Source organism: Physeter macrocephalus, chromosome 15, assembly GCF_002837175.3.
Source record: "Physeter macrocephalus isolate SW-GA chromosome 15, ASM283717v5, whole genome shotgun sequence".
NCBI lineage: Eukaryota > Metazoa > Chordata > Mammalia > Artiodactyla > Physeteridae > Physeter > Physeter macrocephalus.
In genome coordinates this window covers 38,307,480-38,317,545 of record NC_041228.1, presented here as the reverse complement: position 1 = coordinate 38,317,545, position 10,066 = coordinate 38,307,480, and the positions used below count along the sequence as shown (strand labels likewise).

At 44.0% G+C, this 10,066-nt stretch overlaps 1 protein-coding gene across 7 annotated transcripts in view; it reads left to right on the top strand.

The window, feature by feature from the left end:
- Window positions 1–10,066, top strand: part of MATN2 (matrilin 2) — a 175,881-nt gene that overhangs the window by 104,997 nt on the left and 60,818 nt on the right. The window lies entirely within an intron of this gene.

The following is a 10,066-nucleotide window of genomic DNA, read 5'->3' as shown; positions in this document are numbered from 1 at the left end:
GGTACTCTGGCCTCTCACTGTTGTGGCCTCTCCCGTTGCGGAGCACAGGCTCCGGACGCGCAGGCTCAGCGGCCATGGCTCACGGGCCCAGCCACTCCGCGGCATGTGGGATCCTCCCGGACCGGGGCACGAACCCGCGTCCCCTGCATCGGCAGGCAGACTCTCAACCACTGCACCACCAGGGAAGCCCGAGTGATGGGATTTTTAGAAAAGAAAATGAGGAGTTTTAGACACAGTGGGTTTGAAGCTGAGATGGGACACCTACAAGGACACGTGGAGAGGGAGCAGAGGCAGCGCTAACACAAGGAGAGGGTAGAAGCAGCGGTGTAGGCAGGAAGCAGCGCAGTCCATTTCCTTCTAAATTTTAATTTCCATTTCCAATGTTCACTTATGTGTTTGTTTTGGACCTTCAATACAGCAAGACCTGGGCTCAAATCCCGGTTCTGCTACTTGCTAGTCATGTGTCATTTTATTTCTGAGCCTTGGTTTTCTCATCTATAACATAGAGTAAAAATAGCTATATCATAGAGTTTGTGGGATTAAATAAGATAACGAGTAAAGTTCCTAATACACATTAGACAATTGTTGTTATTACTGTTGTTATTATTATAACACATATTATTATCATCATCATCTCCTGGATGCCATGAAGTGTGGCCTTAGGAGAGAGTGAAGCCTGAGCCTTGGGCTGCAGCCACATGCGGGAAGCAGGAGGGAGACGTAGGGCAGGAAGAATATCCATGAAGGAAGCACCTAAGGTGGGGATGGAGGAGTTGGGGAGAGGTGGGCGAGAGAACCAGAAGTCATGGAATATGATGGGAAAGAGAATTTCTAGGCCAGGTCAATATTAGTGTCATGCCCCAACGAGGCCAAATGGAACAGAACTTAGAGAAAAAGCCATTGAGCTGAGTCTTTGATTCCTCTCAGCAGACATTTCCAGACTCTACCAGGCACTCTGCTAGACATTAGGGACACAAAAATGACCAGGAGGCCATTGATAATGATCAAGAGGGGTGGGGTAAAGGACAGATTTCTAGGGGGAGAGGGGAGGGGTGAGAAAGTAGGGACAGCAAGTCTAATCTCTTCATTTAAAGAAGTTTGGTAGAAATTCACCATGACCAGCTACTGGAGAATGGACCCCATGGGAGTACTTTGACTCATCCCAGAATTATGACTGTGACCACATGAAAATTCAATTCTTAGGCAGACTCAGGACCTTTTAGCCAACATTTCCACACTTTTTCTTTTTTTCTTTCTTTTTTTTTTTTTGCGGTACGCGGGCCTCTCACTCTTGTGGCCTCTCCCATTGCGGAGCACAGGCTCCGGACGCGCAGGCTCAGCGGCCATGGCCCACGGGCCCAGCCGCTCTGCCGCATGTGGGATCTTCCCGGACCGGGGCACGAACCCGTGTCCCCTGCATCGGCAGGCGGACTCTCAACCACTGCGCCACCAGGGAAGCCCCTCCACACTTCTGAGTTAGTGGAACTTTAACTTCAAGTGCTAGAGTCCCATTTCCGTAACTGCTCATTTAACTCTGGTTAGAACTGAATTTGTTTCAACATTCAGGTGATCAAGAGTGGATTACTGACTAACGAAAGTCCTCGTTTTGCTTTAGTTGAGTCCTGGTGTTTGTAATCCATCAGCTTCCACTAAAGCTGTGTTAATTTCCGTCTAAAACTGTACATTTTTCAAAGACCATTTAGCTCTATCTTTGAGGGTAAATTTTTTGCTGAACTTGCTCTCCTGGTGTTTACTGACTGCCTTGTCTTTTGGGGTAGCTTTGGTCCTGTTTGCATCTTATCTGCCCAAGCAGATTGTAAAGCCATGGGGGGCAGAAGCCAATTCCTATACTTTTCATCTTTCACAGAGTAGACTTGCAAAATGTTTTCCTTGAATCATTGACTGAGATTGAGTGATCATAATCTCAAGTATTCATGGTTTTTTTTTTAAAAAAAACTTTTCCACTTCATTGGTTTTTAAATTACAAAATCAAATTTTGCTTATTAAAAAAAAAGTCAGAGTACAGATGTGTATAAAATCAAAACCTGAAAGACATTACTCCTCAATTGCACTTCCTGGAGGTAATCACAGCTAAAAGCCTGGCTTCTCCTTCCTGCCTTTCTTCAAAGATGTCTTACCATCTTAACCAGTTTGCAGGACAGAAATTGAGACACAGATGTACAGAACAAACATATGGACACCAAGGGGGGAAAGCGGTGGGGGGTGGTGGTGGTGGTGAGATGAATTGGGCGATTGGGATTGACATGTAGACACTGATGTGTATAAAATGGATGACTAATAAGAACCTTCTGTATAAAAATATAAATAAAATAAAATTTAAAAAAAAAAGATGTCTTACCATCTTGAGATGCTATTGGCTTGTCATTACCATCCAGGATTTAGCGCAATGCCTGACACATGGTAATTGCTCAGTAAACGGTTGTGGAACAACTGAGTAGCATTAAGGTATCTCTTTACTCCCAAATTCAACCTTATCTGATTAGGGAGGCAGTGTGATAAAAATATAATCTACACTTCTTTAATGTTACTAAATCCTAGGACCTGTTTGAAACCTTTTACTTATAATTGCAACAGTCCTTTGAGGTAGGTATTATCGTCATCCACATTTTATAGGTCTCTTGACCTCTCTGTTTCAGTGGCTTCATCTGTAAATTGAGGAAAACAATACCTACCTCCAAGGATTGTTGTGAGGGTGAAATGCGTTCATATATGGGAAGCCTCAATACTCTGTAATGACCTATATGGGAAAAGAATCTAAAAAAGAGTGGATATATGTATATGTATAACTGATTCACTTTGCTGTACACCGGAAACTAACACAACATTGTAAATCAACTGCAGTCCAATAAAAATTTTTAAAAATATATATGGGAAGCACTTGGAACAGTGCTATACATGGTCAACTGAGAAACAGTTGAATCTGAACTTCTATATCCTTTATGAATTTTTGTCTTCTTATGAATGCTTGCATTTAATAATGCATCAAACATACGGTACATTTGAAAAATCATATTGAGGTCCATACCCAGAATGATGGTGGTACATAACATGGGGATTTAGCATGCTGTTATTGCTGCCCTCAAAGCTTTCCTCCTATATTCTCCTCTGTCAGTCACCTTCAGTGAGAAGGGGATGGTTGATACTTAAGTTGGCGAGAAGGGATGGGAGAACCAATCTTTGTATTGAAAGGTCAGATTTTCAGCTTACTTCTCATGCTTGAAGCATGATCTCCCCCCAGTACAAGGATTTCTCCCTGTCTTAGTTTGCTAGGGCTGCCATAACAAAATACCGCAGAGTGAGTGTCCATAGAAATCTATTTTCTCCCAGTTCTGGAGGCTAGAAGTCCACAGTCAGGGTGTCGGCAGGGTTGATTTCTTCTGAGGTTTCTCTCCTTGGCTTGCTGCTTCTGCACGTGGTCTTTGTTCTGTGCCCATGCATGCCTGGTGCCTCTGTGTGTGTCCAAATTTCCACTTCTCATAAGGATACCAATCAGATTGGATTGGGACCCACCCTAATGGCCTCATTTTAACCTAATCACCCTTTAAAGGTCCTATCTCCAAACGCAATCACCATCTGACCAACTGGGGATTAGGACTTCAACAAATGAATTTAAGGTGGGAAGACAGAATTTAGCCCAGAACACTTCCTTATTGTTATCAAAATCAATAGGAAGCTTTCTCTGAGTTTTGAAGTCCTACATGTAAGAATTCAGTCATGGCCTGGGTAAGAGAGGTTTTGTGAATCTGACTCTGTGTGTCTTATATATACTCAGCAAGTAAATTGGTTCTACCATTTCTCTAAATGACAAATTTGGTTTTTCTTACTCTGTCATCAACACACTTAAAAACCCAAACACTCCTCCGTAAAATATCCTGTTTCTTCTAAGGCCATCCTCTTGGCAGACTGATCCCTGCTGAGGAGACCTTGGAATCTGACCAGACTGTAAATCAGAGACTGTCAGTCTTAGGCTTTATTACCTTGCACCAAATAGGAGACAGATGAGCGATTTCTCACATGTTAGGCCTAGACTGGCTTCCGACCCTGAGATCTTAGCACTTCATGATCTGGAGGGCCAAAGGACTACAACCAAGGAATTAATCTTTCTGGTTGTAGAGAGTAGAATTTTCAGGCAAAATGACCAAGAAAGGATTTCGTTGAAGTAGGAGAGGACTTGGAACAACAGTCCTCTGAGTTACACACATAAGTCACCTCCATACATCCGCCCCCTAAACTTGGCCTCTCTTTTTATAAGTACAATCTGGCAACCAAGGAAGTTATGCAAAGAACCCAAAACATGCAGCAAAGGATGTCGGAGTTGAATGGACTGGAAATCTCTCACCCTTAGAAAGCTTTTAGGTTCACGTGCCCAGAAGTGGGCTCTTCCATGTCTCATGATGGCCTCCTCTGCTGTCCCCAGAGGACTGGCAGTGAGCCAGTGGGTGGCCCTCAAATCAAAGTGGGGTTTGACACCTTCAGGTTTTACAGGCCAGGGTCTTGGGACCCAGGAATGCTTGAATCCTGCCTTGCCAATCTCCCCTTTTCCCTTCAGTTCCCCAGAGAGCTATGCACACTAGAAACAAAACCAACACGAGAATCAAAGTCCAGGAGAAAACTTCTTATCCTGTGAGATTGGCTGATTGATGAAAAATTTCATTCAAAGAGCAGAATCATGGAAAATGCATCTCCAAACCTACCTTAAGCATTTACATTTTCTTTAAAACACATAAATGTACTTATAATAAAAATTGATTTTGATTACTCTTCCAAAAATTACTAATTTTAAGTTCATTTTTAAAATATATGATTTTAAAAGATCTTTCTTGCATAAATCATACCCATAATGTGTTGTCTATGGTTTTCAATTTTGATTTTTTTTTAATTGGAGCAAGAATTTGAAGACTTCGGGCTTCCCTGGTGGCACAGGGGTTAAGAATCCGCCTGCCAATGCAGGGGACACAGGTTCGAGCCCTGGTCTGGGAAGATGCCACATGCCACGGAGCAACTAAGCCCGTGCACCGCAACTACTGAGCCAGTGCTCTAGAGCCCACGAGCCACAACTACTGAGCCCGCAAGCCACAACTACTGAAGCCCGCGCGCCCTAGAACCCGTGCTCTGCAACAAGAGAAGCCACCACAATGAGAAACCCGCACACTGCAACGAAGAGTAGCCCCGCTCACCTCAACTAGAGAAAGCCTGCACGCAGCAACGAAGACCCAACACAGCCAAAAATAAATATAATTAATTAATTAATTTAAAAAAAGAGGGGCTTCCCTGGTGGCGCAGTGGTTGCACGTCCGCCTGCCGATGCAGGGGAACCGGGTTCGCGCCCCGGTATGGGAGGATCCCACATGCCGAAAAAAAAAAAAAAAAAAAAGAATTTGAAGATTTCTGTAAAACAGTCTAAGGGCAGAATCTGTAAATTTTTTTGAAATTTTCCCTAGTCCTTTACGTGTTTCATCTATGCCTGGTTCTAGAGAAATTTTGGTTAGCAGATTGCCTTAATTCTTTCCAAAGCTTTCAACTTGGTTTTTTCTTTTTTTAAAATTCAATTCGTTTTAGTGCTTACTTATATTTAATCGGGTTTTATAGTATTTCAATGAATTACAATAATGTGTACAAATGGCATATAAAAGTTTGGAAACAAAAACAAATTTGATTCATTTTAACAGTCGTTTTTAAATTTTCACATGCATCAGAATCACCTGGAGAGCTTGTTAAAACACATATTCCTGGACCCCATACACAGAGTTTCTGATTCAGTAGGTCTGGGGTGGGGCCTGAGAGTTTGCATTCCTAAGAAGTTCTCAAGGGATGATTGTTGCAGTTGGGTCACCACCACACTTAGACAACTGATGCTTTATAAGCATACAGTCAGTCAATAGGAAAAGTATATAGGTGCTCTGGAGCACAAGTGTTCCTCCAGGGCTGCTTTATAAGCATGAAACCCAGGGACTTCCCTGGTGTCGCACTGGTTGGGAATCCGCCTGCCAATGCAGGGGACACGGGTTCGATCCCTGGTCCGGGAAGATCCCACATGCCACGGAGCAACTAAGCCCGTGCACCACAACTACTGAGCCTGCGCTCTAGAGCCCGCGAGCCACACCTACTGAGCCCGCGTGCCACGACTACTGAAGCCTGCGTGCCTAGAGCCCATGCTCCGCAACAAGAGAAGCCACCGCAATGAGAAGCCCACGCACCGCAACGAAGAGTAGCCCCCCTCGCCGCAACTAGAGAAAGCCTGCGTGCAGGAATGAAGACCCAACACAGCCAAAAAGAAAGAAAGAAAGAAAGAATAAGCATGCAGCCCAGCCAACAAGAGAAATGCACAGGTATTCGAAAGCACAGGGGTTCCAATAACCTTGAGCATTTAGCGTGTTCTGGACATCAGGTCCCATATTTTCAGAGGGCATGAAAAGCAGTGATTCATCGGAAGTTGGTTGAGTGGAGGTCAATTAAAAGAGCTGCTTCTGTGCAACTTTATTAACACCTCATGAAATATTGGGTACTGTGCTCTAGAGCATTCCGGGAAAAAAGGCGAGATTGGAGTATGTGGCTTAGACTTTAGGCCTAAGCAAAGTTTCTAGTCTCTCCCCAGTCTAATATGGGGCCAGTGTCTCTCTGAGGGACAGAGATGGCTGGGCACAGAGATTATACCCCATGGTGTGTAAGAGGAAGTTCGAGAGAGAGGCAGAGTCTGAGTTTCAGCCTTTTAGGTACAGTGACCTGCCCACTCATCATCGTGGTGCTGTCAGGGGCATGGAACGTGGATGTCAGGTAGATTAGCAGCTCTTCTGTTTGGAAAGGATACTAACGAGTGGGTGGCCTGAGGTGGGCACAGCTGACTGACAGCAGACACCCGTATCAGGGGTTGGGAGATTTTCAAGATGGCAGCTCAGGCCCAGCACCAGGAGGTTGCGGATAGGGAGTGTCTCCTGCTAATACAGGTTAGCGTGGGCTACAGCAAGGCCACTCCTGTGACATGTGGCCTGGACGTGCCAGGGCTTGGTATCCTTTATCTGTGCCCTCAGTGTCCCCGGTTATTTGTTTAATGATACAGTGATTCTCTTTTTTTTAAAAAATATTTATTTATTTGGCTGCACCAGGTCTGAGTTGCAGCATGTGGGATCTTCGTTGCCACATGTGGGATCTTTTAGTTGTGGCATGTGGGTTTTTAGTTGCAGCATGTGGGATCTAGCTCCCCGACCAGGGATCAAACGCAGGCCACCTGCACTGGGAGCGTGGACTCTTAAACCACTGGACCACCAGGGAAGTCCTGATACACTGGTTCTTGAAAGATGAGACATTAACTTTTAGAAGGATCTGGTGCTAGCTCAAAATTTATATTTTGACTCAACTCCAGGAACTGGCTAATGTCCATGATATTCAGATCCTAAGACTGTATGAATGCACTGTTCCCACCAAAATTGCTTGTGTATTAAAATCACAAATATCAGGTGCTATTAGAACTCTTTAGGGGGTGCAGTTACAAAAAAACAATAACTTAACAGAAACTTAATGAAGCCTGGGAGCAAAAGAATAAACACAACACATGTTATTACCCTTTAAAAATCTTTAGCTTTTCCCCTTGCATCTTTTGATTACTGTGTTAAGTATGTAATATCTTCTCAATGCGTGGTTTTGCTTTTTTAAAGTGTGCATGTGTATTGATTTGCAGATTCCATTTCCTTGTTCTTATTTACAAAGTTTTGATATTCAGATATCCTAAATCATTATATAGAGGGAAACATTTTTTAAGGAAAAAAAATATCATCCTTAATCCTACTACCTTGCCTACACAGCAAGCATTTTTATTTCTAATTTTCAGGTTTTGCCCTAGAGCCATATTTCACCTGGATATAATCACTGTAAACATACAACTTTCAGATCTACTTCTTTCACCAAATCGTAATTGTCTTCCTATTTACAGTTATGTTAGAATTATAAGGTTAATAATACCTACTGCTCCAAATGGAACTCCTGAGCATTCCCTGCAAAACCTGCACCTTCCCCATCCCTGAGTCCGCCTTAATCCCTCCCTTTTTCCCTCACCTCACCTCTAATCTGACAGGAATCTTACTGACCCCACTTTCAACCTGGTGTATTATTGACAGTTCTCTAGGGCTGCCACAACAAAGAACCACAAACCGGGTGACTGAAAACAACAGAAATGTATTGCCTCCTAGCTCTGGGGGCTGGAAGTCTGACATCAAGGTGCTGGCAGGACCATGCCCCCTCTGAAACTTGTAGGGTAGAACCCTCCCTTGCTTCTGACGGTGGGTGTTGGTCCTCGGCACTCCTCAGCTTACAGCTGCATCACTCTCATCTGTCTTCACATGGCATTCTTCTCTTCCTATAAGGACACCAGTCCTATTGGATTAGGCCCCAGACTAATGACCTCATCTTACCTTGATTGTATTTGCAAAGACCCTATTTCCAAATAAGCTCACATTCACAGGTATCTTTTTAAGGGGACACAGTTCAACCCAGAGGACCACCCCTCTCTCTCTCCACCCCACCTCCTTCCTGCACTGTTCTGGTTTACCTCCCCCCAACCCCTCCAGTTCCTCACTGGGATTATTGTAGTAGCCTCCTGGCTGGTTTTCTACTGTCACATTTGCCTGCTGTGGTCTATTCTTGATTCCTTTGTTCAGAACCCTCCAGAGACTCCCTAATCACTCAGAGTAAAAGCCAAAGTCCTGGCAGTGGCCCTACAGTCCCTCCTGATCTGCACTTGTTCTCTTCTCTCACCCCTCTCTGCTCCAGCCACTCTGGCCTCTTTGCTGATCCTCCAGCTCACCAGGCATATTCCGACCTCTGGGCCTTTGCACCTGCTGTTGTTCGCTTTGCCCGGGATGCTCCCTCCCAGATATCCACAGGGCTCATACCTCATTCAAGACTCTGCCCAACTGCCACCTTCCTGACCACTGCTATTACATCATACCCTCACTCTCACCCACCCCTCCACAGTCTCTATTCCTTTGTGCCATTTTATTTTTCTCCAGAACACCTTCTAAGAGACTGTGTTCTTTACTTGTTGATTTTCTTTTTTATCTACCACCACCATCCAAATGGGAGCTTCTCTAGGACTGGAGTTTTTGTCTGTTTTGTTATTTGTTCCATCTAGCACCTAAAATAGGGCCAGGCCCAGAGTAGGTGCTCTGTGAATATTTGTAGTATTAATGAGAAATAGGCCAGCACATTTTCTTGTAAATTACTAAACCGTTTATCCTTATTAAATGTTCATCTTATTTTCCTAATTTTCTGGTCACTGTAAATAATGCTGCTACAAATAGCTTATTCTGTACAGTTAATTTCCTCCTTCTTTTCAGTTATTTCTTGGGGCCACATTTCCAGAGTGAATATTGTCAAATGTCCTTCCAGAAGAATTTTTATCAGTTCATAATGCCACCCATTATTAATAATCGGACTCTGTTTCCATGCTGCCTTGCCACCATTGGATTTTTTATTTTATTTATTTATTTATTTATTTATTTATTTATTTATTTTTGGCTGCGTAAGGTCTCGTTGCTGCACGCGGGCTTTCTCTAGTTGCGGCGAGCGCTACTCTTCATTTCGGTGCGCGGGATTCTCATTGTGGTTGCTTCTCTTGTTGTGGAGCACAGGCTCTAGGTGCGTGGGCTTCAGTAGTTGTGGCACACGGGCTCAGTAGTTTTGGCTTGCGGGCTCTAAAGTGCAGGCTCAATATTTGTGGCGCACGGGCTTAGTTGCTTCGCGACATGTGGGATCTTCCCGGACCAGGGTTTGGACCCGTGTGCCCTGCATTGGCAGGCGGATTCTTTTTTTTTTTAACATCTTTATTGAAGTATAATTGCTTTACATTGTTGTGTTAGTTTCTGCTGTATAACAAAGTGAATCAACTATACGTATATATATATCCCCATATCCCCTCCCTCTTGCGTCTCCCTCCCACCCTCCCTATCCCACCCCTCTAGGTGGTCACACAACACCGAGCTGATCTCCCTGTGCTGTGCAGCTGCTTCCCACTAGCTATCTATTTTACATTTGGTAGTGTATACATGTCCAT